Source organism: Bos indicus, chromosome 5 (genome assembly GCF_029378745.1).
Source record: "Bos indicus isolate NIAB-ARS_2022 breed Sahiwal x Tharparkar chromosome 5, NIAB-ARS_B.indTharparkar_mat_pri_1.0, whole genome shotgun sequence".
NCBI lineage: Eukaryota > Metazoa > Chordata > Mammalia > Artiodactyla > Bovidae > Bos > Bos indicus.
Genome location: NC_091764.1, coordinates 41,248,592 through 41,274,938, shown reverse-complemented (window position 1 = coordinate 41,274,938; position 26,347 = coordinate 41,248,592). Strand labels below are relative to the sequence as shown.

The 26,347-nt window shown below is 39.5% G+C and overlaps 1 protein-coding gene across 1 annotated transcript in view; it reads right to left on the bottom strand.

The window, feature by feature from the left end:
• Nucleotides 1-26,347, bottom strand: part of SLC2A13 (solute carrier family 2 member 13) — a 526,379-nt gene that overhangs the window by 183,320 nt on the left and 316,712 nt on the right. The window lies entirely within an intron of this gene.

Below are 26,347 nucleotides of genomic sequence, written 5' to 3'. Positions count from 1 at the left end.
ACAGGGAGGCCTGGTGTGCTGCAATTCATGAGGTCGCAAATAGTCGGACATGACTGAGGGACTGAACTGAACTGAACTGAAATAGAGCCAATCTTCATCATGTCAGTTAAGACGGCTTCCACCTTTCCTCACCATATCTCACAACCTTACTTATTTCATAACAAGCAGGAATCCAAGACTTCTAGGTCACCTATATACTTGCTTATTTACTTTCATATTAAACTGTAGATTAATAATTTGCCTCAATTTTCCTGTCATCCCAGCCCTCTCACACTCTTTCCCTGTGCCTTGTTAACTAATCTACTTAAAAGAGTTCAGTTCAGTTCAGTTCAGTAGCTCAGTCGTGTCCGAGTCTTTGAGATGCCATGAATCACAGCACGCCAGGCCTCCCTGTCCATCACCAACTCCTGGAGTTCACTCAAACTCATGTGCATCGAGTCAGTGATGCCATCCAGCCATCTCATCCTCTGTTATCCCTTTCTTCTCCTGCCCCCGATCCCTCCCAGCATCAGGGTCTTTTCCAATAAGTCAACTTTTTGCATGAGGTGGCCAAAGTATTGGAGTTTCAGTCACAAGAGTACCACCTTCTAATACCTTGGATCTAGAGTCTAGGCTATCTTTTCCTCAGACCTGAGGATGGGCAGAGGATGGTGAGGGAAATAAATGAACTAAAGCATCCTTAACTCTCCTTTTTAAATTCTTGGTCTACTTTCTGCTCACTTCTCTTTCAATGGCAGTTTTAGTGTTTTCCTCAACGTATCTTCTCTACTCTTACATCTGTGTCATGATTCTTGGTAAGAGAATTGTCAACATGTTGTTGTCCTTTGGTCACTAAGTCATCTCCAACTTTAGTTACTCCAAAGACTACAGCACACCTGACTTCTCTGTCCTTCATTATCTCTCAGAGCTTGGTCATATTCATCAAATTCATGTGCTTTCAGATGGTGATGCTATTCAACAATCTCATCCTCTGCTGCCCTCTTCTCTTTTTGCCTTCAGTTATTCCCAGCATCAGGGTCTTTTCCAATGAGTTGGCTCTTTGCATCTCCTGGCCATAGTATAGAAGCCTCAGCTTCAGTACCAGACTTTCCAATGAATATTCAGGATTGATTTCTTTTAGGATTGACTGGTTTGATATCCTTGCTGTCTAAGGGACTGTCATGAGTCTTCTCCAACACTACAATTTAAAAGCCTCAATTCCTTGGCACTTAGCCTGCTCTATGGTCCAGCTCTCACATCTGCCATGACTACTGGAAAAATCATAGCTTTGACTTAATGGACCATTGTCAGAAAAGTGATGTCTTGGCTTTTTAATACACTGTCTAGGTTTGTCATAGCTTTCCTTCCAAGAAGAAAGTGTCTTTTAATTTCATGGCTGCAGTCACTGTCCGCAGTGATTTTAGAGACCAAGAAAATAAAATCTGTCCTTGCTTCCAATTTTTCTCCTTCTATTTGCCATGAAGGGATGGGGCCAATTGCCACGATCTTAGTTTTATGACAGTTAAGTTTTAAGCCAGCTTTTTCACTCTCCTCTTTCATCTTCATCAAGAGGCTCTTTAGTTTCCTTCAGTTTCTCCCATTAAAGTGGTATAATCTGCATATTTGAGATTGTTGCTATTTCTCCCAACTATCTTGACTCCAGCTTGTGATTCATCCATCCTGGCATTTTGCATGATATACTCTGCATATACTCCTTTCCCAATTTTGAACCAGTCTGTTGTTTCATGTTTGTTGCTAACTGTTGCTTCTTGACCGACATACACCTTACCTCAGGAGACAGGTAAGGTGGTTTGGAATTCCCATCTCTTTTAAGAATTTTCCAGTGTTGTGATCTACATAGTCAAAGGCTTAGTCTTGACAGTCATAGTCAATGAAGCAGGTGTTTTTCTGGAACCCCATTGCTTTCTCTATGATCCAATAAACGTAGCCAATTTGATCTCTAGTCCTCTGACACTTTTAAAACCAGCCTGTATATCCAGAGTTCTCATACTGCTGAAGCCTAGCTTGAAGGATTTTTGAGCATAATCTCACTAGCATGTGAAATGAGGGCAACTGTATGGCAGTTTGAACATTCTGTGGCACTGCCCTTCTTTGGGATTGGAAAGAAAACTGATTTCTTCCAGTCCTGTGGCCACTGCTGAGTTTTCTGAATTTGCTGACATAATGAGTGCAGCACTTTAACAGCATCATCTTGTAGAATTTGAAATAGCTCAGCTGGAATTCCATTACCTGCAATAGGTTTGTTTGCAGTAATGCCTCCTAAGACCTGTGAAGGCCACTTGACTTCACACTCCAGGATGTCTGGCTCTAGGTGAGTGACCACACCATTGTGGTTATCCGGGTCATTAAGATATTGTTTGTATAGTTCTTCTGTGCATTATTGCTACCTCTTCTTCATTTCTTCTTCTTCTGTTAGTTCCATACTGTTTCTGTCCTTTATTGTGCCCATCCTTGCATGAAATGTTCCTTTGGTATTTCCAATTTTCTTGAAGAGATCTCTAGTCTTTCCCATTCTATTGTTTTCTTCTACTTTATTGCATTTTTCATTTAAGAAGGCCTTCTTTTCTCTCCTTGCCATTCTCTGACACTCTGCATTCAGTTTGTGATCACTCTCCCTTTCAACCTTGCCTTTTGCTTCTCTTCTTTCCTCAGCTATTTGTAAAGCCTCCTCAGACACCCATTTTGCATCCTTGCATTTCTTTTTCTTGGAGATGGTTTAGATCATGGCCTCCTGTACAATGTTACAAACCTCTGTCCCTAGTTCTTCAGGCACTCTGTCTACCAGATCTAATTCCTTGAATCTATTAGTCACCTCCACTGTATAATCATAAGGGATTTGATTTAGGTCTCAGTCAATGGCCTAGTGATTTTCCCTACTTTTTTCAACTGAAACATGAATTCTGCAATAAGGGGCTGATGATCTGAGCCACAGTCAGCTCCAGGTCTTATTTTTCCTGACTGTATAGATCTTCCCCATTTTCGGCATCAACATGGTCCACCCATAAAATACCTGGTCTCTGCTGATTCACTTCCAAAATCCTTCAGTTAACCTAGTTGCTGATGTGTACTTCCTGGTCACAACTCGATTACTTTAATTCCTCCGCTCACAAAATTATTCACTCTTGTGGAGACTTTCGGAGAAGGCAATGGCACCCCACTCCAGTACTCTTGCCTGGAAAATCCCATGGATGGAGAAGTCTGGTGGGCTGCAGTCCATGGGGTCGTTAAGAGTCGGACACGACTGAGAGACTTCCCTTTCACTTTTCACTTTCATGCATTGGAGAAGGAAATGGCAACCCACTCCAGTGTTCTTGCCTGGAGAATCCCAGGGACGGCAGAGCCTGATGGGCTGCTGTCTCTGGGGTGGCACAGAGTTGGACATGACTGAAGCGACTTAGCAGCAGCAGCAGCAGTGGAGACTTTAAATCATATACTCTATCTCTTTTAAGTTATCCATCATCACCCATTTTTCCTCCTTTCTTATAACTGTACTTACAGTTTTAAGTAGTGCATATTTCCTAAATGATTAATTCTTATTTATTGGTGTACTACAGAATGACCTGGAAGACCCATTAAAACACAAATTGCTGGATCCTACTCTGAATTTCTGATGCAGTAGGTCTAAGACCAAGAATTTGAATTTCTAAGAAGTTTCCAGGTGACACTGACACTGCTTTGAAAACTTACTCCCCAAACCATTATTATAATCAATTTTTTCTTTGTTGTTATGGTTCAGTTGCTAAGTCGTGTCTGACTCTTTACGACACCATGGATTGCAGCACACCAGGCTTCCTTATCCTTTACCATCTCCCAGAGCTTGCTCAAACTCACATCTATTGAGTTCCTGATGCCAACTAACCATCTCATTCTCTGTCCTCCCCTTCTCCTCCTGCCTTCAATCGTTCCCAGCATCAGGGTCTTTTCCAATGAGTGGGCTCTTCACATCAGGTGGCCAAAGTATTGGAGCTTCAGCTTCAGCATCAGTCTTTCCAATGAATATTCAAGATTGATTTCCTTTAGGAGTGACTCGTTTGATCTTCTTGCAGTCCAAGGGACTCTCAAGAGTCCTCTCTATGGTGCTCAGCTTTTTTTTATGGTCCAAGTCTCACTTTCATACATGACTACTAGAAAAACCATAGCCTTGACTACATGGACCTTTGTGGGCAAAGTGATGTCTCTGCTTTTTAACACGCTATCTAGGTTGGTCATAGCTTTTCTTCCAAGGAGCAAGCGTCTTTTAATTTCATGGCTGCAGTCACCATCTGCAGTGATTTGGAGTCCAAGAATGACAGATTTTATATTCTTGGACTCCAAATCACTTCCAGGAAGTGATGGGACCAGATGCCATGACCTTTGTTGAATGTTAATATATATGTGTTAATATACTGTATTGGTGTTTTTCTTTCTGATTTACTTCACTCTGTATAATAGGCTCCAGTTCCATCCACCTCATTAGAACTGATTCAAATGCATTCTTTTAAATAGCTGAGTAATATTCCATTGTGTACATGCACCACATCTTTCTTACCCATTCATCTGACGATAGACATCTATGTTGCTTCCATGTCCTGGCTATTGTAAACAGTGCTGCGATGAACATTGGGGTACATGTGTCTCTTTCAATTCTGGTTTCCTCGGTGTGTATGCCCAGCAATGGGATTTCTGGGTCTGATGGCAAATTTCCAGTTTTTTAAGGAAGCTCCAAACTGTTCTCCATAGTGGCTGTACCAGTTTGCATTCCCACTAACAGTGTAAGAGGGTTTCCTTTTCTCTGCACCCTCTCCAGCATTTATTGTTTGTAGACTTTTGGATAACAGCCATTCTGACTGGTGTGAGATGGTACCTCATTGTGGTTTTGATTTGCATTTCTCTGGTAATGAGTGATGTTGAACATCTTTTCATGTGTTTGTTAGTCATCTATATGTTTTCTTTGGAGAAATGTCTGTTTAGTTCTTTGGCCCATTTTTTGATTGAGTTTTTAATTTTTCTGGAATTGAGTTGCAGGAGCTGTTTGTATATTTTTGAGATTAATTATTTGTTAGTTGCTTCATTTGCTATTATTTTCTCCCACTCTGAAGGCTGTCTTTTCACCTTGCTTATAGTTTTCTTCGTTGTACAAAATCTTTTAAGTTTAATTAGGTCCCATTTGTTTATTTTTGCTTTTATTTCCATTACTCTGGGAGGTGGGTCATAGAGCATGTTGCTGTGATTTATGTCAGAGTGTTTTGCCTATGTTTTCCTCTAGGAGTTTTATAGTTTCTGATCTTACGTTTAGATCTTTAATCCATTTTGAGTTTATTCTTGTGTATGGTGTTAGGAAGTGTTCTAATTTCATTCTTTTACACGTGGATGGCCAGATTTCCCAGCATCACTTGTTAAAGAGATTGTGGCTTCCCTGATGGCTCAGAGGTTAAAGGATCTGCCTGCAATGCAGGAGACCTGGGTTCAATCCCTGGGTTGGGAAGATACCCTGGAGAAGGAAATGGCAACCCACTCCAGTAATCTTGCCTGGAGAATCCCATGGACAGAAGAGCCTGGTGGACTACAGTCCATGGGGTTGCAATGAGTCGGACACGACTGAGCGACTTCACTTTTCACTTTGTCAAAGATAAGGTATCCATAGGTGCATGGATTTATCTCTGGGCTTTCTATTTTGTTCCACTGATTTATATTTCTGTCTTTGTGCCTGTACCATACTGTCTTGATGACTGTAGCTTTGTAGTATAGTCTGAAGTCAGGCAGATTGATTCCTCCAGTTCCATTCTTCTTTCTCAAGATTGCTTTGGCTATTTAAGGTTTTTTGTATTTCCATACAAATTGTGAAATTATTTGTTCTAGTTCTCTGAAAATACCGTTGGTAGCTTGATGGGGATTGCATTGAGTCTATAGATTGGATTGCTTTGGGTAGTATACTCATTTTCACCCTGTGCTCCAGGGGTTGAAGGAGAGAGCTCTCCCCCCCCCCACCACCACTTCTGGGGGAAACCCCTGGAATGAACACAGCGGCCAATGAGCAAACAGAACCAGAGGAGCTAAAGGAAAACAAGGGAGGGAGGAAGGGAGTGACAGATGGGCAGGCCTGGGGGAAAGAAGCATTCTGTGGTATCCCCCACCCCTGCCCAGGGGCTCAGAAGCCTTTGCCTGGGTCCAAAGGCCAGGGCAAGCTCGGCTCACAGATTGGGGGAGGGGGCCCACATCTCCCTCCGCATGCCAGGACTGACAGTCAAGAGACCAGGTGGGAGCTCAGACAGAGATGTTTTTAAAAGTCCCTTTAGTTCTAGGTGGGCCACGGCCCCAGGGTTCTGAACAAAGGCTGGACACAGCACCCCTATCCTCATCATGGTGATCTTGAGGGAACTGAGGCAACCCAATGATCTGGGGCCTCAGAACTCAGGGGCCAAGAGCTTCTAGATTCTCCTCCCACCTAGCCTGTACCTGAAGACCCAGGGCAGGTGAAGCAGCAGGGAGGCAGGGGAAGGGTGGGAGCAGGCAGAGTGTAAGGCATGCACACCCCACTCATCTGCACTGGCCCAGCAGCCTCCCAAGGCCTAAGATCACTCCTCTGTGAAGTCCCTGTCTATCTATGTCCATGTAGGGCTCCTAAATGAGAGCCATGGCATTCTCATTTTCACTATCAATATAGTGAAAATTCTTCCAATCCATGAACATGGTATATTTCTCCATCTATCTGTGTCATTTTTGATTTCATTCATCAGTGTTTTATAGTTTTCTATATATAGGTCTTTTGTTTCTTTAGGTAGATTTATTCCTAAGTATTTTATTATTTTTTGTTGCAATAGTGAATGGAATTGTTTCCTTAATTTCTCTTTCAGTGAGAATGTTTTCTCATTGTTAGTGTATAGGAATGCAAGGGATTTCTGCATGTTAATTTTATATCCTGCATCTTTACTATATTCATTGATTAGCTCTAGCAATTATCTGGTGGAGTCTTTGGGTTTTCTATATAGAGGATCATGTCATCTGCAAACAGTGAGAGTTTTACTTCTTCTTTTCCAATTTGGATTCTCTCTTTTTTTTTTTCCTTCTCTGATTGCTGCAGCTAAAATTTCCAAAACTATGTTGAATAGTAGTGGTGAGAGTGGGCACCCTTGTCTTGTTCCTGACTTTAGGGGAAATGCTTTCAATTTTTCACCATTGAGGATAATGTTTGCTGTGGGTTTATCATATATGGCTTTTATTATTTTGAGGTATGTTCCTTCTATGCCTGCTTTCTGGAGGGTTTTTTATCATAAATGGATGTTGAATTTTGTCAAAGGCTTTCTCTGCATCTATTGAGATAATCACATGGATTTTATCTTGTAATTTGTTAATGTGGTGTATCACATTGATTGATTTGCAGATATTAAAGAATCCTTGCATCCCTTGGATAAAGCCCACTTGGTCATGGTATATGATCTTTTTAATATGCTGTTGGATTCTGTTTGCTAGAATATTGTGTTAAGGATTTTTGCATCTATGTTCATCAGTGATATTGGCCTGTAGTTTTCTTTTTTTGTGGCATCTTTGTCTGGTTTTGGTATTAGGGTGATGGTGGCCTCATAGAATAAGTTAGGAAGTTTACCTTCCTCTGCAACTTTCTGGAAGCATTTGAGTAGGATAGGTGTTAGCTCTTCTCTAAATTTTTGGTAGAATTCAGCTGTGAAGCCATCTGGTTCTGGGCCTTTGTTTGCTGGAAGATTTCTGATTACAGTTTTGATTTCCATGCTTGTGCTGGGTCTTAAGATTTTCTATTTCTTCCTGGTTCGCTTTTGCGAAGTTATACTTTTCTAAGAATTGGTGCATTTCTTCCAAGTTGTCCATTTTATTGGTATGTAGTTGCTGATAGTTCGGAGAAGGCAATGGCAACCCACTCCAGTACTCTTGCCTGGAAAATCCCATGGACGGAGGAGCCTGGTAGGCTGCAGTCTATGGGGTCGTGAAGAGTTGGACACGACTTCACTTTCACTTTTCACTTTCATGAATTAGAGAAGGAAATGGCAACCCACTCCAGTGTTCTTGCCTGGAGAATCCCAGGGTTGGTGGAGACTGGTGGGCTGCCGTCTATGGGGTCGCACTGAGTTGGGCACGACTGAAGCGACTTAGCAGTAGCAGTAGCAGCAGCAGCAGTCTCATGATCCTTTGTATTTCTGTGCTGTCTGCTGTGATTTCTCCATTTTCATTTCTAATTTTGTTGATTTGATTCTTCTCCCTTTTTTTCTTGATGAGTCTGGCTAATGGTTTGTCTATTTATCTTCTCAAAGAACCAGCTTTCCGCTTTGTTGATTTTTGCTATGGTATCCTTTGTTTCTTTTTCATTTATTTCTGCCCTAATTTTTATGATTTCTTTCCTTCTACTAACCTTGGGGTTCTTCATTTCTTCCTTTGCTCATTGCTTTAGGTGTAGAGTTAGGTTATTTATTTGACTTTTCTCTTGTTTCTTGAGGTAAGCTTGTATTGCTATGAACCTTCCCCTTAGCACTGCTTTTACTGAGTCCCATAGGTTTCGGGTTGTGTTTTCATTTTCATTCATTTTTATGTATATTTTGATTTCTTTTTTTATTTCTTCTGTGATTTGTTGGTTATTTGGAAGCATGTTGTACAGCCTCCATATGTTGGAATTTTTAATAGATTTTTTTTTTTTTTTTTTCTGTAGTTGACATCTAATCTTACTGCATTCTAATCAGAAAAGATACTTGGAATGAGTTCAATTTTTTTGAATTTACCAAGGCTAGATTTATGGCCCAGGATGTGATCTATCCTGGAGAAGGTTCCATGTGCACTTGAGGAAAAGGTGAAATTCATTGTTTTGGGATGAAATGTCCTATAGATATCAATTAGGTCTAACTGGTCCATTGTATCATTTAAAGTTTGTGTTTCCTTGCTAATTTTCTGTTTAGTTGATCTATCCATAGGTGTGAGTGGAGTATTAAAAGTCTCCCACTATTATTATGTTACTGTTAATTTCCCCTTTCATACTTGTTAGCATTTGCCTTATATATTGCAGTACTCCTATGTTGGGTGCATATATATTTATAATTGTTATATCATCTTCTTGGATTGACCCTTTGTTCATTATGTAGTGTCCTTCTTTGTCTCTTTTCATGGCCTTTATTTCAAAGTCTATTTTATCTGAGTATTGCTACTCCTGCTTTCTTTTGGTCTCTGTTTGCGTGAAATATCTTTTTCCAGCCCTTCACTTTCAGTCTGTATGTGTCCCTTGTTTTGAGGTGGGTCTCTTGTAGACAGTATACATAGGCGTCTTGTTTTTGTATCCATTCAGCCAGTCTTTGTCTTTTGGTTGGGGCATTCAATCCATTTACATTTAAGGTAATTATTGATAAGTATGATCCCACTGCCATTTGCTTTGTTGTTTTGGGTTCAAGTTTATACACCCTTTTCATGTTTCCTGTCTAGAGAAGATCCTTTAGCTTTTGTTGGAGAGCTGGTTTGGTGGTGCTAAGTTCTCTCAGCATTTGCTTGTCTGTAAAGCTTTTGATTTCTCCTTCATATTTGAATGAGATCCTTGCTGGGTAGAGTGATCTGGATTGTAGGTTTTTCTCTTTCATCACCTCTCCTGCCATTCCCTCCTAGTCTGAAGAGTTTCTATTGAAAGATCAGCTGTTATCCTTATGGGAATCCCCTTGTGTGTTATTTGCTGTTTTTCCCTTGCTGCTTTTAATATTTGTTCTTTGTCTTTGATCTTCATTAATTTGATTAATATGGGTCTTGGGGTGTTTTGTCTTGGGTTTATCCTGTTTGGGACTCTCTGGGTTTCTTGGACTTGGGTGGCTATTTCCTTCCCCATTTTGGGGAAGTTTTCAACCATCATCTCCTCAAGTATTTTCTCATGGCTTTTCTTTTTGTCTTCTTCTTCTGGGGCTCCTATGATTCGAATGTTGGGGAGTTTGACATTGTCCCAGAGGTCTCTGATGTTGTCCTCATTTCTTTTAATTTTTTTTTCCTCTCTGTTTCATTTATTTACACCATTCTATCTTCCACTTCACTTATCCTATCTTCTACCTCAGGTATTCTACTGTTGGTTCCCTCCAGAGTGTTTTTGATCTCAGTTATTGCATTATTCATTATTGATTGACTTTTTTATTTCTTCTAGGTCCTTGTTATGGAGAAGGCAATGGCAACCCACTCCAGTATTCTTGACTGGAAAATCCCATGCATGGAGGAGCCTGGTAGGCTGCAGTCCATGGGGTCAGGAAGAGTCGGACATGATTGAGTGACTTCACTTTCACTTTTCACTTCCATGCATTGGAGATGGAAATGGCAACCCACTCCTGTGTTCTTGCCTGGAGAATTCCAGAGATGAAGGAGCCTGGTGGGCTGCCGTCTATGGGGTCACAGAGAGTTGGACACGACTGAAGGGACAGCGGCAGCAGGTCCTTGTTAAACATTTCTTGCATCTTCTCAGTCCTTGTCTCCAGGCTATTTATCTGTAACTCCATTTTGTTTTCAAGATTTTGGATCATTTTTACTGTCATTATTCTGAATTCTTTTTCAGGTAGACTCTCTATCTCCTCCTCTTTGTTTGGTGGGCATTTATATTGTTCCTTTACCTGCTGAATATTTATCTGCCTTTTCATTTTCTTTAGATTGCTGTGTTTTGGGTGGCCTTTCTGTATTTTGGAAGGTTTGGGTTCCTCTTTATTGTGGAAGTTCTTCCATGTGGGTGGGCTTGGATGAATGCTTTGTCAAGGTTTCCTTGTTAGGGAAGTTTGTGTCAGTGTTCTGGTGGGTGAAGCTAGATCTCTTCTCTCTGGAGTGCAATGAAGTGTCCAGTAGTGAGTTTTGAGGTGTCTGAGTGCCGAAGAATTGATGCTTTTGAACTGTGGTGTTGGAGAAGACTCTTGAGAGTCCCTTGGACTGCAAAGAGATCCAACCCATCCATTCTGAAGGAGAGCAGCCCTGGGGTTTCTTTGGAGGGAATGATGCCGAAGCTGAAACTCCAGTACTTTGGCCACCTCATGTGAAGAGTTGACTCATTGGAAAAGACTCTGATGCTGGGAGGGATTGGGGGAAGGAGGAGAAGGGGACGATAGAGGATGAGATGGCTGGATGGCATCACTGATTCGATGGATGTGAGTCTGAGTGAACTCCGGGAGTTGATGATGGACAGGGAGGCCTGGTGTGCTGAAATTCATGGGGTCGCAAAGAGTCGGACACGACTGAGCAACTGAACTGAACTGAAGGGCTTGGTGTGACTTTTGGCTGTCTATATTTTAATGCTCACGGTTATGTTCCTCTGTTTTTAGAGAATTAGCTTGGTATGTCTTGCTCTGAAACTTGTTTGCTCTTGGGTGGAGCTTGGTTTCACTGTAGGTATGGAGGCTTTTGGATGAGCTTTTGTTGATTAATATTCCCTGGAGACAGTTTTCTGATGTTCTCAAGTTTTGGATTTAAGCCTCCAGCCTCTGGTTTCAGTCTTATTTTTACAATAGCCTCAAGACTTCCCCATTCATACAGCATTCTTTTCAAAGAGAATGAGCTGCCTTTCTGGGTGCCTGGTGTCCTCTGCCAGTGTTCAGAAGTTGTTTTGTAGAATTTCCTCAGCGTTCAGTTGTTCTTTTGATGAATTTGTGGGGGAGAAAGTGATCTCCCCGTCCTATTCCTCCACCATATTAGGACCGCCCGCATCTTTTTTTCTTTTAATCTCTATAAGTTTTTTCTTCTTGGCAAGGAAGGAGAAAAGTGACAGTATGAACTGCATGAACCTGGAGCCAAGAAATATGTGCTTATTCTTGTCACTCCAAGAGGCCCCTCTCTGTTTCTCCTTCCCCTTATAGATTAAAATACGGCAATAGCCAGAGAGGCGTGGTGTGAACAGAGCAGTGATCTCTCTTCCTTCTAATTTCAGCACACTCCAGCAAATGATTTTGCCCTTACTCTGTACCCAAAATCACAGGTGCATTCTCAGCTTTGTTTACAAAACGGATTGTTCAGAAATTCTATGCAAATGATCTGGCAGACATCAAATAATGAATTGATTTGGACTGAATTGGGCAACTCCTGGAGAATTCATGTGGTGCTGGAAAAGTAGTTGGCTACCTCAAATCTCCCAAGTTCTGTGGCTTATCTAGTTTATGGGGAAAAGGCTAATGTATTGAAGAATTATATAATAGGTTTTTCACTTAAAACATACAACTTTGTGACAGCCTTACAATTATTGACAGTAAGTTAGTAAAATTTACCATATTTTTTAATATTTCCCCTTTATCACACAGACTTCCCTGGTGGCTCAGATGGTAAAGCGCTTACCTACAATGCGGGAGACCTGGGTTCAATCCCTGGGTTGGGAAGATCTCCTGGAGAAGGAAATGGCAACCCACTCCAGTATTCTTGCCTGGAAACTCCCATGGACGGAGGAACTTGGTAGGCTACAGTCCATGGGCTCACAAAGAGTGGGACACGACTAAGCAAGTTCACTTTCACTTTTCCTTTATCACACAAAACAGAATTGCAAGAGGGTACTGAACTAGCTCAGAGAAGGCAATGGCACCCCCACTCCAGTACTCTTGCCTGGAAAATCCCATGGACGGAGGAGCCTGGTAGGCTGCAATCCATGGGGTCGCTAAGAGTCAGACACAACTGAGTGACTTCACTTTCTCTTTTCACTTTCATGCATTGGAGAAGGAAATGGCAACCCACTCCAGTGTTCTTGCCTGGAGAATCCCAGGGACGGGGGAGCCTGGTGGGCTGCCGTCTAAGGGGTCACAAAGAGTCGGACATGACTGAAGTGACTTAGCACTGAACTAACTTCTCATGATCATTTTTTTAATGTGATGTCCACAGTGGCATAACAGACAAAGAAATTCAATATAGAGAACCCTATGAATATAGACAGTATTTCTTCTATATGTAATACTTAAAAAGTAATCAAAGTTTTATACTACTAGTGGTGGGACTTAGCTTTATATTCTGACTCATATAGCTCTAATCTGATTCATTCAGTTATGACCTGCTTATATAAAATAATAAAAACAACTAAAATTATTTCAGGATTTCAAATAACCATAAACACTTAACTATTTCTCTCTGAATAGTTCAAAGTGTTTACTTTTCAAAAGCACAAATGAAAACTTTCCCAATATTGAACAATGTAACTTAAAATGTTACCTGTCATACTGTGATTTTAGAAATAATTCAAATTAGATGAAGGGATTGCTCTCATTTTTAAAATTGATACAAGCAAACTAGAGTTGGTTTATGTTGTCATATCATCCTATTCATTTTAAAGTTTATTAGGCTATAATTTTGCAGATCATACACATCTGACTGCTTATTTATCACCAATTCAAATCCCCAAATTTACCTTCAGTCTCATTTTCTTGCTAAATTTTCATTATGTATTTCTAAATTATTATCATATTTTCTCAGATTGCTATATATTTCTCTAAAGATTTAAAGTACTGATAATTTTTATACATTTTTATATCAAATGAGATATTTTAACATGCATTAATAGAATTATATGCTTCCCCTCTAACAGGTGATTCTATAATTATTAGTGTGAATTATACACTTGAAGTGAGTTTAGGCAGAGTTTATGCTTTAGTGGTAAATATATATTACTTTAAGTTCTAAGCCATTATTGTTTTTATTATCCCATATAATTATTTCAATTAAAAATAAATAATTATTCATATCTTTATTTGCTTACACTTCCAACTTGTCTCTGGCCAATAATATTTTATACTTCATTATTAAGTTAATTAAAATTGCTACATGTGAATAGAAACTCTACACTCTATAAAATAATCCCAGAAACCAGTATTAAGTAATATATGTCTGTATCATTTTTTTAGTACTAAATAAAGCAATTAATAGTATATAAAATATTGAGTCAAGTAAGGAGAATCTGATTCAATTTATAGGAAAATGTTGGCCATCTGTTTACTTTAAAAAAAAAGATATAATTGAAAATTCATGAAGTTCATTAAAGCATCATTATTATTTCTAAGTGGCTCAGTCATTAAAGAATCTGCCTGCTAGTGTAGGAGGCATGGGTTCGATCCCTGGGTAGAGAAGATCTCTGGGAGAAGGAAACGGCAACCCACTCCAGTCTTCTTGCCTGGAAAATCCTATGGACAGAGGAACTTGGCAGGCTATAGTCCATAGGGTTGCAAAAGAGTCAGACGTGACTTGGTTACTAAACAACAACGAAGTATTATAACTTAGCGACTAAAAAACAATAAATATAATACCTTATTTATAAAACTGAAAAAAAATTAAAACCACATTGTAGCTAGCAGAGTAATGGCCTTTCAAAGATGTCTACCTCCTAATGACCAGAATCTGTGAAAATGTTACTTTACATGGTAAAGGAATATTAAGGTTGCAGATGTAATTAAGGTTACTAATCAATTGACCTTGAGGCCGGGAAATGCTAGTGGATTATTCAGGTGGGTCCAACATAATTACAAGCATTTTAAAGTGAAACAGGGAGGCAGAAAAGAGTCAGAGAGAGTTGTGACTAAAAAGGAGGTCAAGTGATGCCATGTGAGGACCCAACTCTCCACTGTTGGCTTTGAAGATGGATTTCTGGGTGTTAGATGGGAGGGTGCGTGAATCAAGGATTGCCTTCTGAAGCTGAACAGGCAATTAAATGAATTCTTCCCTACACATTCAAGAATGGAATGCAGAGTTGTTGACATCTTGATCTCAGCCCAATGAGACCTCTGTCAGATTTCTGACACAGAGGATTTAAGATAATACATTTGTGGTATTTTCCTGTTAGTAAATCTATGGTGTTTCTACAGCAGCACCAGAAGACTGTAACATTGATACTCTACATTATGAGACTTGTTAAACAAACTATAGCCTAGTCACATAAAATAATTCTATAAAACTATTAAAAACATTAAAATGATAAGTAATAAAATGGAAAATAGTAACACTTCTACTACTAAGTAAAAAACTTACAAATGCATATATATGGCATGATGTTAAGTCTATAAGTTAAAGTATATACACAAAACATAAAAAGTGAAATGTCATCTCTGAAAAATGGGATTATTAATAATCTAAATTAATTAAAAATTTTTTTTCATGTAAATGATATATTTTCTTACATACATGTTCTTAAAAACAAATGGTAACAGAAAAATATTGGTCAACTAAATTACTGAGAGACTCAAAATTTCAAAAGTACTTTTTCAGATCTAATTTTGAAGATGCATAAAACAAACTTCAACAAAACAAGGGATGATTCCAACAATAGAAGAGGTGACTACCCATGACTAGTTTTGGTCAATACCGAAATCAGACTGATTATATTCTTTGCAGTCAAAGATGGAGTGAGCAAAAACAAGACCAGTAGTTGACTGTGACTCAGATCATGAACTACTTATTGCCAAATCCTTATGCTTTCATCATAAACTGAAGAAAGTAGGGAAAACTACCAGGCCATTAAGTTATGACTTAAATCCCTTACGATTATACAGTGGAAGTGACAAATAACCAAAGGATTAGAACTGATAGACTGAGTGCCTGAAGAACTAAGGACCAAGGTTCATTACAATGTATATGAGGTGGTGATCAAAACCATCTGCAAGAAAAAGAAAGGCAAAATGGCTATCTGAGTAAGCCTTACAAATAGCTGAGAAAAGAAGAAAAGTGAAAGGCAAAGGAGAAAAGCAAAGATATACCCACCTGAATGCAAAGTTCCAAAGAATAGCAAGGAGAGATACCTTAAGGAAAGCCTTCTTAAGTGAATGCAAAGAAATAAAGGAAAACAAGAGAATGGAAGAAACTAGACATCTCTTCAAGAAAATTAGAGAAACCAAGGGAATATTTCATGCAAAGATGGGCACAATTAAGGACAGAAATGGTATGGACCTAACAGAAGCAGATATTAAGAAGAGGTAACATAAATACACAGAAAAACTATACAAAAAAGATCATAATGACCCAGATAACCACAATGGTGTGATCAGTGACCTAGAGCCAGACATCTTGGAGTGAGAAGTCAAGTGGGCCTTAGGAAACATCACTACAAACAAAGCTAGTGGAGGTGGTGGAATTCCAGTTAAGCTATTCCAAATCCTAAAAGATGATGTTGCGAAAGTGCTGCACTCAACATGCCAGCAAATTCGGAAAACTCAGCAGGGGTCACAGGACTGGAAAATATCAGTGTTCAATCCAATCCCAAAGAAGAGAATGTCAAAGGATGTTCAAACTACCACACAATTGCACTTATCTCACACGCGAGCAAAATAATGCTGAAAATTCTCAAGCTAGGCTTCAACAGCATAAACTGAGAACTTCCAGATGTTCAAATTGATTTTAGGAAGGCAGAGGAACCAGAGATCAAATTGGCAAGATCTCTTGGATCATAGAAAAAGCAAGAGAATTCCAGAAAAATATTTACTTCTGCTTCAGTGACTATGCTAAAGCCTTTTACTGTGTGGATCACAACAAACTGTAGAAAATTCTTAAAGAGATAGGAATACCAGTCCACCTTACCTCCCTTCTGAGAAATCTGTATACAAGTCAAGAAGCAAGAGTCAGAACCAGACATGGAACAAAGGACTGGTTACAAAGTGGGAAAGTACATCAAGGCTATATATTGTCTTTCTGCTTATTTAATTTACATGCAGAGGACATCATGAGAAATGCTGGGCTTGATAAAGAACAAGCTTGAATCAAGACTGGCAGAAGAAATATCAACAACCTCAGATATGCACATGATATCACCCTTATGGCAGAAAGTGAAGAACTAAAGAGCCTCTTGATGAAGGTGGAAGAGGAGAGTGAAAAAGTTGGCTGAAAGCTCAACATTCAAAAAACAAAGATCATGGTCTCTAGTCCCATCAGTTCAGTTCAGTTCAGTTGCTCAGTCGTGTCCGACTCTGCGACCCCATGAATCACAGCACGCCAGGCCTCCCTGTCCATCACCAACTCCCGGAGTTCACACAGACTCCATCGAGTCAGTGATGCCATCCAGCCATCTCATCCTCTGTCGTCCCCTTCTCCTCCTGCCCCCAATACCTCCCAGCATCAGAGTCTTTGCCAGTAAGTCAACTCTTCGCATGAGGTGGCCAAAGTACTGGAGTTTCAGCTTTAGCATCATTCCTTCCAAAGAAATCCCAGGGCTGATCTCCTTCAGAATGGACTGGTTGGATCTCCTTGCAGTCCAAGGGACTCTCAAGAGTCTTCTCCAACACCACAGTCCAAAAGCATCAATTCTTCAGTGCTCAGCCTCCTTGACAGTCCAACTCTCACATCCATACATGACCACAGGAAAAACCATAGCCTTGACTAGACGGACCTTTGTTGGCAAAGTACTGTCTCTGCTTTAGAATATGCTATCTAGGTTGGTCATAACTTTCCTTCCAAGGAGTAAGTGTCTTTTAATTTCATGGCTGCAGTCACCATCTGCAGTGATTTTGGAGCCCCCAAAAATAAAGTCTGACACTCTTTCCACTGTTTCCCCGTCTATTTCCCATGAAGTGATGGGACGAGATGCCATGATCTTCATTTTCTGAATGTTGAGCTTTAAGCCTACTTTTTCACTCTCCACTTTCACCTTCATCAAGAGGCTTTTGAGTTCCTCTTCACTTTCTGCCATAAGGGTGGTGTCATCTGCATATCTGAGGTTATTGATATTTCTCCCGGCAATCTTGCTTCCAGCTTGTGCTTCTTCCAGTCCAGTGTTTCTCATGATGTACTCTGCATAGAAGTTAAATAAGCAGGGTGACAATATACAGCCCTGATGTACTCCTTTTCCTATTTGGAACCAGTCTGTTGTTCCGTGTCCAGTTCTAACTGTTTCTTTCTGACCTGCATATAGATTTCTCAAGAGGCAGGTCAGGAAGTCTTGGTACCCCATCTCTTTCAGAATTTTCCACAGTTTATTGTGATCCACACAGTCAAAGGCTTTGGCCTAGTCAATAAAGCAGAAATAGATGTTTTTCTGGAACTCTCTTGCTTTTTCCATGATTCAGTGGATGTTGGCAATTCAATCTCTGGTTCCTCTGCCTTTTTTAAAACCAGGTTGAACATCAGGAAGTTCATGATTCACGTATTGCTGAAGCCTGGCTTGGAGAATTTTGAGCATTACTTTACCAGCATGGGAGATGAGTGCAATTGTGTGGTAGTTTGAGCATTCTTTGGCATTGCCTTTCTTTGAGATTGGAATGAAAACTGACCTTTTCCAGTCCTGTGGCCACTGCTGAGTTTTCCAAACTTGCTGGCATATTGAGTGCAGCACTTTTACAGCATCATCTTTCAGGATTTGGAATAGGTCAACTGGAATTCCATCACCTCCACTAGCTTTGTTCATAGTGTTGCTTTCTAAGGCCCACTTGACTTCACATTCCAGGATGTCTGGCTCTAGGTCAGTGATCATACCATCGTGATTATCTGGGTCATGAAGATCTTTTTTGTACAGTTCTTCTGTGTATTCTTGCTACCTCTTCTTAACATCTTCCGCTTCTGTTAGTTCCATACCGTTTCTGTCCTTTATCAAGCCCATCTTTGCATGAAATTTTCCCTTGGGATCTCTAATTTTCTTGAAGAGATCTCTAGTCTTTCCCATTCTGTTGTTTTCTTCTATTTCTTTGCATTGATCACTGAGGAAGGCTTTCTTATCTCTTCTTGCTATTCTTTGGAACTCTGCATTCAGATGTTTATATCTTTCCTTTTCTCCTTTGCTTTTGACTTCTCTTCTTTTCACAGCTATTTGTAAGGCCTCCTCAGACAGCCATATTGCTTTTTGCATTTCTTTTCCATGGGGATGGTCTTGAACCCTGTCTCCTGTACAATGTCACGAACCTCATTCCATAGTTCATCAGGTACTCTATCAGATCTAGGCCCTTAAATCTATTTCTCACTTCCACTGTATAATCATAAGGGATTTGATTTAGGTCATACCTAAATGGTCTAGTGGTTTTCCCTACTTTCTTCAATTTAAATCTGAATTTGGTAATAAGGAGTTCATGATCTGAGCCACAGTCAGCTCCCGGTCTTGTTTTTGCTGACTATATAGAGCTTCTCCATCTTTGGCTGCAAAGAACAGAATCAATCTGATTTCGGTGTTGACCATCTGGTGATGTCCATGTGTATAGTCTTCTCTTGTGTTGTTGGAAGAGGGTGTTTGCTATGACCAGTGCATTTTCTTGGCAAAACTCTATTAGTCTTTGCCTTGTTTCATTCCATATTCCAAGGCCAAATTTGCCTGTTGCTCCAGGTGTTTCTTGACTTCCTACTTTTGCATTCCCGTCCCCTATAATGAAAAGGATATTTTTTTGGGGTGTTCTAAAAGGTCTTGTAGGTCTTCATAGAACCGTTCAACTCAGGTTCTTCAGCGTTACTGGTTGGGGCATAGACTTGGATTACTGTGATGTTGAATGGTTTGCCTTGGAAACGAACAGAGATCATTCTGTCTTTTTTGAGCTTGCATCCAAGTACTGTCCAAGTACTAGTTCCATCACTTCATGGCAAATAGATGGGGAAACAATGGAAACAGTGACAGACTATTTTCTTGGGCTCCAAAAATCACTTCAGATGGTAACTGCAGCCATGAAATTAAAAGATACCTGCTCCATGGAAGAAAAGCTATGACAAACTTAGACAGTGTATTAAAAAAGAGATATTATTTTTCCAATAAAGTTTCATCTAATCAAAGCTATGGTTTTTCCAGTAGCCATGTATGGACGTGAGAGTTGGACCATAAAGAAGGCTGAGCACCAAAGATTGATACTTTTGGACTGTGGTGTTAGAGATGACTCTTGAGAGTCTCAGACAGCACAGAGATCAAACCAGTCAATCCTTACGGAAATTAATCCTGAATATTCATTAGAAGGACTGATGTTGAAGCTGAAGCTCCAATACTTTGGCCACCTGATGGGAAGAGCCGACTCATTAGAAAAGACACTGAAGCCGGAAAAGACTGAAGGCAGGAGGATAAGGGGACGACAGAGGATGAAATGGTTGGATGGCACCACCGATTCAATGGACATGAGTTTGAGCAACCTCCAGGAGATGTTGAAAGACAGAGAAGCCTGGCATACTGCAGTCATGTCCGGATACGACTGAGCAACTAACAGCAATAAATGAGAAGCTTTGGGGCTTCCTGGGTAGCTCATCTGGCAAAGAATCCACCTGCAATGAAGAAAACTCTTGTTTGATTCCTGGGTTGGGAAGTTCCCGTGGAGAAGGGATAGTCTACCCACTGCAGTATTCTTGGGCTTCCCTTGTGGCTCAGATAGTAAAGAATCCACCTGCAATGCAGGACACCTGGGTTTTCTCCCTGGGTTGTGAAGACCCCCTAGAGGAAGGTATGGCAACCCACTCCAGTATTCTTGCCTAGAGAATCCCCATGACCAGAGGAGAGTGGTGAGCTACAGTCTACAGGGTCACAAAGACTCGGACTTGCGTGAATGACTAAGCACAGCACAGCATATAAGAAGTTTCTCCTCTGGGAAACCACTGCCAACCATCCCCAATCCCTTTCACCCTTTCTATTGAGCAGTGAGCTCCCACCTATGTGCTGTGATTGCTATTAACATATCATCTCTGCCTTGTAAGATAACTGCTTCTTTCTTTTTGTGACTCCTCCACTAAACTCTCAGAAATCTTAAGGAAGGCACTCTATTTTGCTCATGACTACATATTCCTATCCATTAACAGAGCTTGGCTCGTGAGTAACATCATTAACCGTTTAGGCCAGAGAAGACAGGAGGTTTATAACTTATTTAAGAAAGTCTCTTATATATTTATACAACCCTACTGCTTCTTCAATTAATGAATTACAGGAGCAATGAAAGTATGTTTATCATGAGTTCTATAGTGAAGACTAAGAAAGGAATTTGAAAATAATGGATATCATTTCCTGCAGGCCTATTTTACTGCCAACATCCCTTAAAGTTTGCAATTCTGCATATTAGAAACCTGGAAGCTTAGAGAGGTTAAGAACTTGCCTGGTCTGTGGCAGGGATGGGCTCAGATAAGGACTCATTCCCCTAAATCACACTACTGCTTAAATCTATATGGGCTCAACATTTATCTACAGCCTTTCCTAGACACTCAGCTGAGACAATCTGTCTCCTTCACTGTGAAACCACTATTTTTATAAGTGGTCTGATCATCATAATTAGGTGTCTATAATTCTGCTTTTTTTTAAAATAGGTTTGTAAAGATATCATAGGCATAAATAATCCTTATCTTGGGAAATATGTTTATCTCAATATGGATATGGTTTTGTTAGTAGGTTTAATCAAGCCTCAATTAATTGTCTCCTGTGGAGAAGAGGCAACCTAACTTCTGTTCTCAAAAGTTTGTAAACCACCAAAAAGCATGCATTTCTAGTACTTTACACTTCTACTTCTGCTCCACATAGTATACTATTTATATTGTCAGTAATAAAAGGAGCCTGAGCTGAGAGAAAGCCATTATATTTCTGTAATTATCAAGGCTGTTTCTCCTTCCATCTATTTCATTAATCTGCATGTCTTTTTTTCCTACTTTGTTGATTCTCCCTATATTCTGATCCTATTCCTTTTTGTTTAACTTTTAAAATTTTATATTGGAGTATAGCTGATTAACAATGTTATGATGGTTTAAGGTGGACAGAAAAGGAACTCTGTCATACATATATAAGTATCCATTGTAGCCCGAATTCCTCTCCCATCCAGGCTGCCACATAATATTGAGAAAAGTTCCCAGTGCTATAGGGTAGGTCCTTGTTCATTATCCATTTTAAACATAGTTACAGGTTGGTGAGTCAGGGAAAGTCACTCAGTCGTGTATGATTCTTTGCGACTCCATGGACTATTCAGTCCCTGGAATTCTCTAGGCCAGAATACTTACTTGGTTGGGTAGCCTTTCCCTTTTTCAGGGGATCTTCTCAAACCAGGGATCAAACCCAGGTCTTCTACATTGCAGGCAGATTCTTTACAAGCTGAGCCACAAGGGAAGTCCAAGAATAGTTTGGAAGGAACAGGTTGGTAGGGGCACAATTTCTTGCCCTCTCACTCACTAGGTCACAAGGACAGATATGCTGCCTAGTGCCTGTCTTTACATCTCCCTGAGGAGATTCATGATACTGTTTGGCCCAGCCACAGGACCTACTACTGGTGCTATACTATAACAGATTTCACTAGATGAGCTCTAGATTGCTTATGATTCTATCATTGTTCCTTGGTCTGTGGAACCGTCTTGAGGCTTAAACTTTAGTCAAGAGGAACACACTTAAAAAGAATATTGCTATTCTCATGTTAGTTTTCATTGTTTTCTTCTTTACTGATAAACTGAGTGCATTAAATAATAAACCTATTTCTTTCAACAGATTCTCATGAATCTGGCTTTCATCTCAATCATAGAAGACAGTGATTAAAGAAAATCAATGGTAGCCTGGCCAATAAATTTAGATTTTCTGTAAAAACAAACAAGAAGTATCACATTTGTTCCAAACTGGTGATAGAAAAGCTCTTTGTAACAGATGGGATAAAAATTTGTCCCTAAAATGAGTACAAACGTAAGATTAAAAGCAGAGAGGCCAAATCAGCCAGAGGTGTACTAGATTTTCTGCCTTTTATATAAACTAAAGTTGTAGATGTGACTGGTTGTGGAAGTGACTGAAGTGGAAGTGACTGGTTGTGGAAGTGTAGAAATCCAGTTGTGGATGTGACTGGTGATGGAAGTAAAGTTCGATGCTGCAAAGAATAATATTGTATAGGAACCTGGAATGTTAGGTCCATGAATCATAGCAAATTGGAAGTGGTCAAACAGGAGATGGCAAGAGTGAACACTGACATTTTAGAAATCAGTGAAATAAAATGTACTGGAATGGGTGAATTTAGTTCAGATGAGCATTGTATCGACTATTGTGGGCAAGAATCCCTTAGAAGAAATGGAATAACCCTCATAGTCAACAAGAGTCCAAATGCAGTAGTTGGGTACAATCTCAAAAAAGACAGAATGATCTCTGTTCATTTCCAAGGCAAACCATTCAATATCACAGTAATCCAAGTCTATGCCCTGACCAGTAATTCTGAAGAAGCTGAAGTTGAACAGTTATATGAAGACCTACAAGACCTTCTAGAACTAACAACCAAAAAGATGTCCTTTTCATCATAGGGGACTGGAATGCAAAAGTAGAAAGTCAAGAAATACCTGGAGTAACAGGTAAATTTGGCCTTGGAGTACAAAATAAAGTAGGGCAAAGGCTAACAGAGTTTTGCCAAGAGAACACACTGGTCATAGCAAACATCCTTTTCCATCAACAGAAGAGAAGACTCTACACATGAACATCACCAGATGGTCAATACTGAAATCAGATTGATTATATTCTTTGTAGCTAAAGATGGAGAAGCTCTATACAGTTAGCAGAAACAAGACTGGGAGCTCACTGTGACTCACATCATGCAATACTTATTACCAATTTCATAAACTGAAGAAAGTAGCAAAAACTACTATGCAATTAAGTTATTACATAAATCAAATCCCTTATGATTATACAGTAGAAGTGACAAATAGATTCAAGGGATTAGATCTGATAGAGTGGCTAAAGACCTATGGAAGGAAGTTTGTGAAATTGTACAGGAAGCAGTGATCAAGACCATCCTCAATAAAAACAAATGCATAAAGGCAAAATGGCTGTCTGAGGAGGCCTTACAAACAGCTGAGAAAGTAAGAGAAGCTAAAGACAAAGTAGAGAAGGAAAGATATACCCATTTGTACATAGAGATCCAAAGAATAGCACGGACAGATAAGAAAGTCTTACTCATTGACCAATGCAAAGAAATAGAGGAAAACAATAGAATGGGAAAGACTAGACATCTCTTCAAGAAAATGAGAGATACCAAGGGAAAGATACAAGTATTGGCATGCATCTTTTCATGCAAACATGGGCACAATAAAGGACAGAAATGGTACAGACCTAACAGAGGCAGAAGATATTAAGAAGAGGTGGCAAGAATACACAGAAAAACTATACAAAACAGACCTTAATAACCCTGATAACCATGATGGTGTGATCACTCACCTAGAGCCAGAAATCCTGGAATGAGAAGTCATGTGGACCTTAGGAAGCATCATCATGAACAAAGTTGTGGAGGTGATGGAATTCCAGCTCAATTATTTCAAATCCTAAAAGATGATTCTGTGAAAGTGCTGCACTCAATATGCCAGCAAATTTGGAAAATTCAGCAGTGGCCACAGGACTCCAAAAGGTCAGTTTTCAATCCAAACCCAAAGAAAGTCAATGCCAAAGAATGTTCAAATTACTGCACAATTGCACCTGTCTCACATGCTAGCAAAGATATGCTCAAAATTCTCCAAGCCAGGCTTCAACAGTATGTGAACTGTGAACTTCCAGATGTTCAAAGTGGATTTAGACAGGCAGAGGAACAGAAGATCCAACTGCCAACATCCGTTGGATCATCGAAAAAGCAGGAGAGTTCCAGAAAAACATTTACTTTTGCTATATTGACTATGCCAAAGCCTTTGACTGTGTGGATCACTACAAACTGTGTAAAATTTTTCAAGAGATGGGAATACCAGCCCACCTTATCAGCTTCCTGATAAATCTGTCTGCAGGTCAAGAAGAAACAGTTAGAACCTGACATGGAGCAACAGACTGGTTGGAAATTGGGGAAGGAGTATGTCAAGGCTGTACGTTGTCACCCTGCTTATTTAACGTATATGCAGAGTACATCATGTGAAATGCTGGGCTGGAGGAACCATAAGTTGGAATCCAGGTTGCCAGGAGAAATATCAATAATGTCAGATACACAGATGATACTACCCTTATGGCAGAAATCAAAGAAGAACTAAAGAGCCTCTTGATGAAAGTGAAAGAGGAGAGTGAAAAAGTTGGCTTAAAGCTCAACAGTCAGAAAATGAAGACCATGGCCCCTGGTCCCATCAATTCATGGCAAATAGATGGGGAAACAATGAAAACAGGGACAGACTTTATTTTTTGGGTTCCAAAATCACTGCAGATGGTGAGTGCAGCCATGAAATTAAAAGATACTTGCTCCTTGGAAGAAAAGTTATGACCAGCCTAGACAGCATAATAAAGATTAGACATTACTTTTCTGAGGAAGGTTCATCTAGTCAAAGCAATGGTTTTTCCAGTGGTCATATATGGATGTATGAATGTGAGTGTTGGACCATAAAGAAAGCTGAGCACTGTCGAACTGATCCTTTTGAACTGTGATGTTGGAGAAGACTCTTGAGAGTCCCTTGGACTGCAAGGAAATTAAACCAGTTAATCCTAAAGGAAATCAGTGCTGAACATTCATTGGAAGGACTGATGCTGATGCTGAAACTCCAATACTTTGGCCACCTGATGCAAAGAACTGACTCACTGGAAAAGACTCTGATGCTGGGAAAGACAGAGCAGGAGGAGACGGGGACGACATAGGATGAGGTGGTTGGATGGCATCTCCGACTTGGTGCACATGAGTTTAACCAAGCTCTGGGAGTTGGTGATGGACAGGGAAGCCTGCTGAGCTGCAATCCATGGGGTTACAAAGAGTCAGACATGACTGAGGGACTGAACGGAATTGAAAGATGTAGGGCATCATCAAGTTTACAAAGAAAAAGAATGCAAATTCTGACATTATACTGATACTTTGCCAAACTTTATAATTAAAAAATATAATTAAAATTTTTTACTAGATTCTAGTTTTGATATTACAATCTTAGCTAAGTTACTCTAAATTTAATTAATTGAATTCAATTTCCATATCATCAAAATTAAAACCACATTAATGTACACTTTGCATATTCTCTACTGAGAAAGACAGTCCATGATATTAAATAAGAGAAACCAATGAGAGTTAAATAGGGTAAGAAAGCAAAACCATATTAAGTCATTTAAGTTAGGCTGGCCATTTTTCTAAGAAAATGCTTCATGGCATTTTAAGAATTTTTTTTCTAGTAATATATTTTATCTATATCTATTTTATAAAAATAAATTATTTATTTGAAAATATAGAGTTCTTTTCTAATAAAAATAAAATTTAAGTATACTTGTGGCAGACTCATTTTGATATATGGCAAAACCAATACAATATTGTAAAGTTAAAAAATAAAATTAAATTAAAAATTAAAAAAAATAAAATAAAATAAAAATTACAAAAAAATAAAAATAAAAAAATAAAAGTAAGAAGTCATACTCTAGAAAAACTATCCTTTTGAATAATAAATAATATGTGCTTTTGGGGGGATGGTGAAAGATTTTATTTAGGAAGGAGTGCTGGGCCTGGTTTTAAAGTCTTCATGTTATTTAACTAAATTTAAAGGAAACATATTTTCTGCAATTTACTTTAAGCCCACAAAATAATATCTTCAGAATGCTAATAACTGAAAACAGAGTCAACCCATTCTT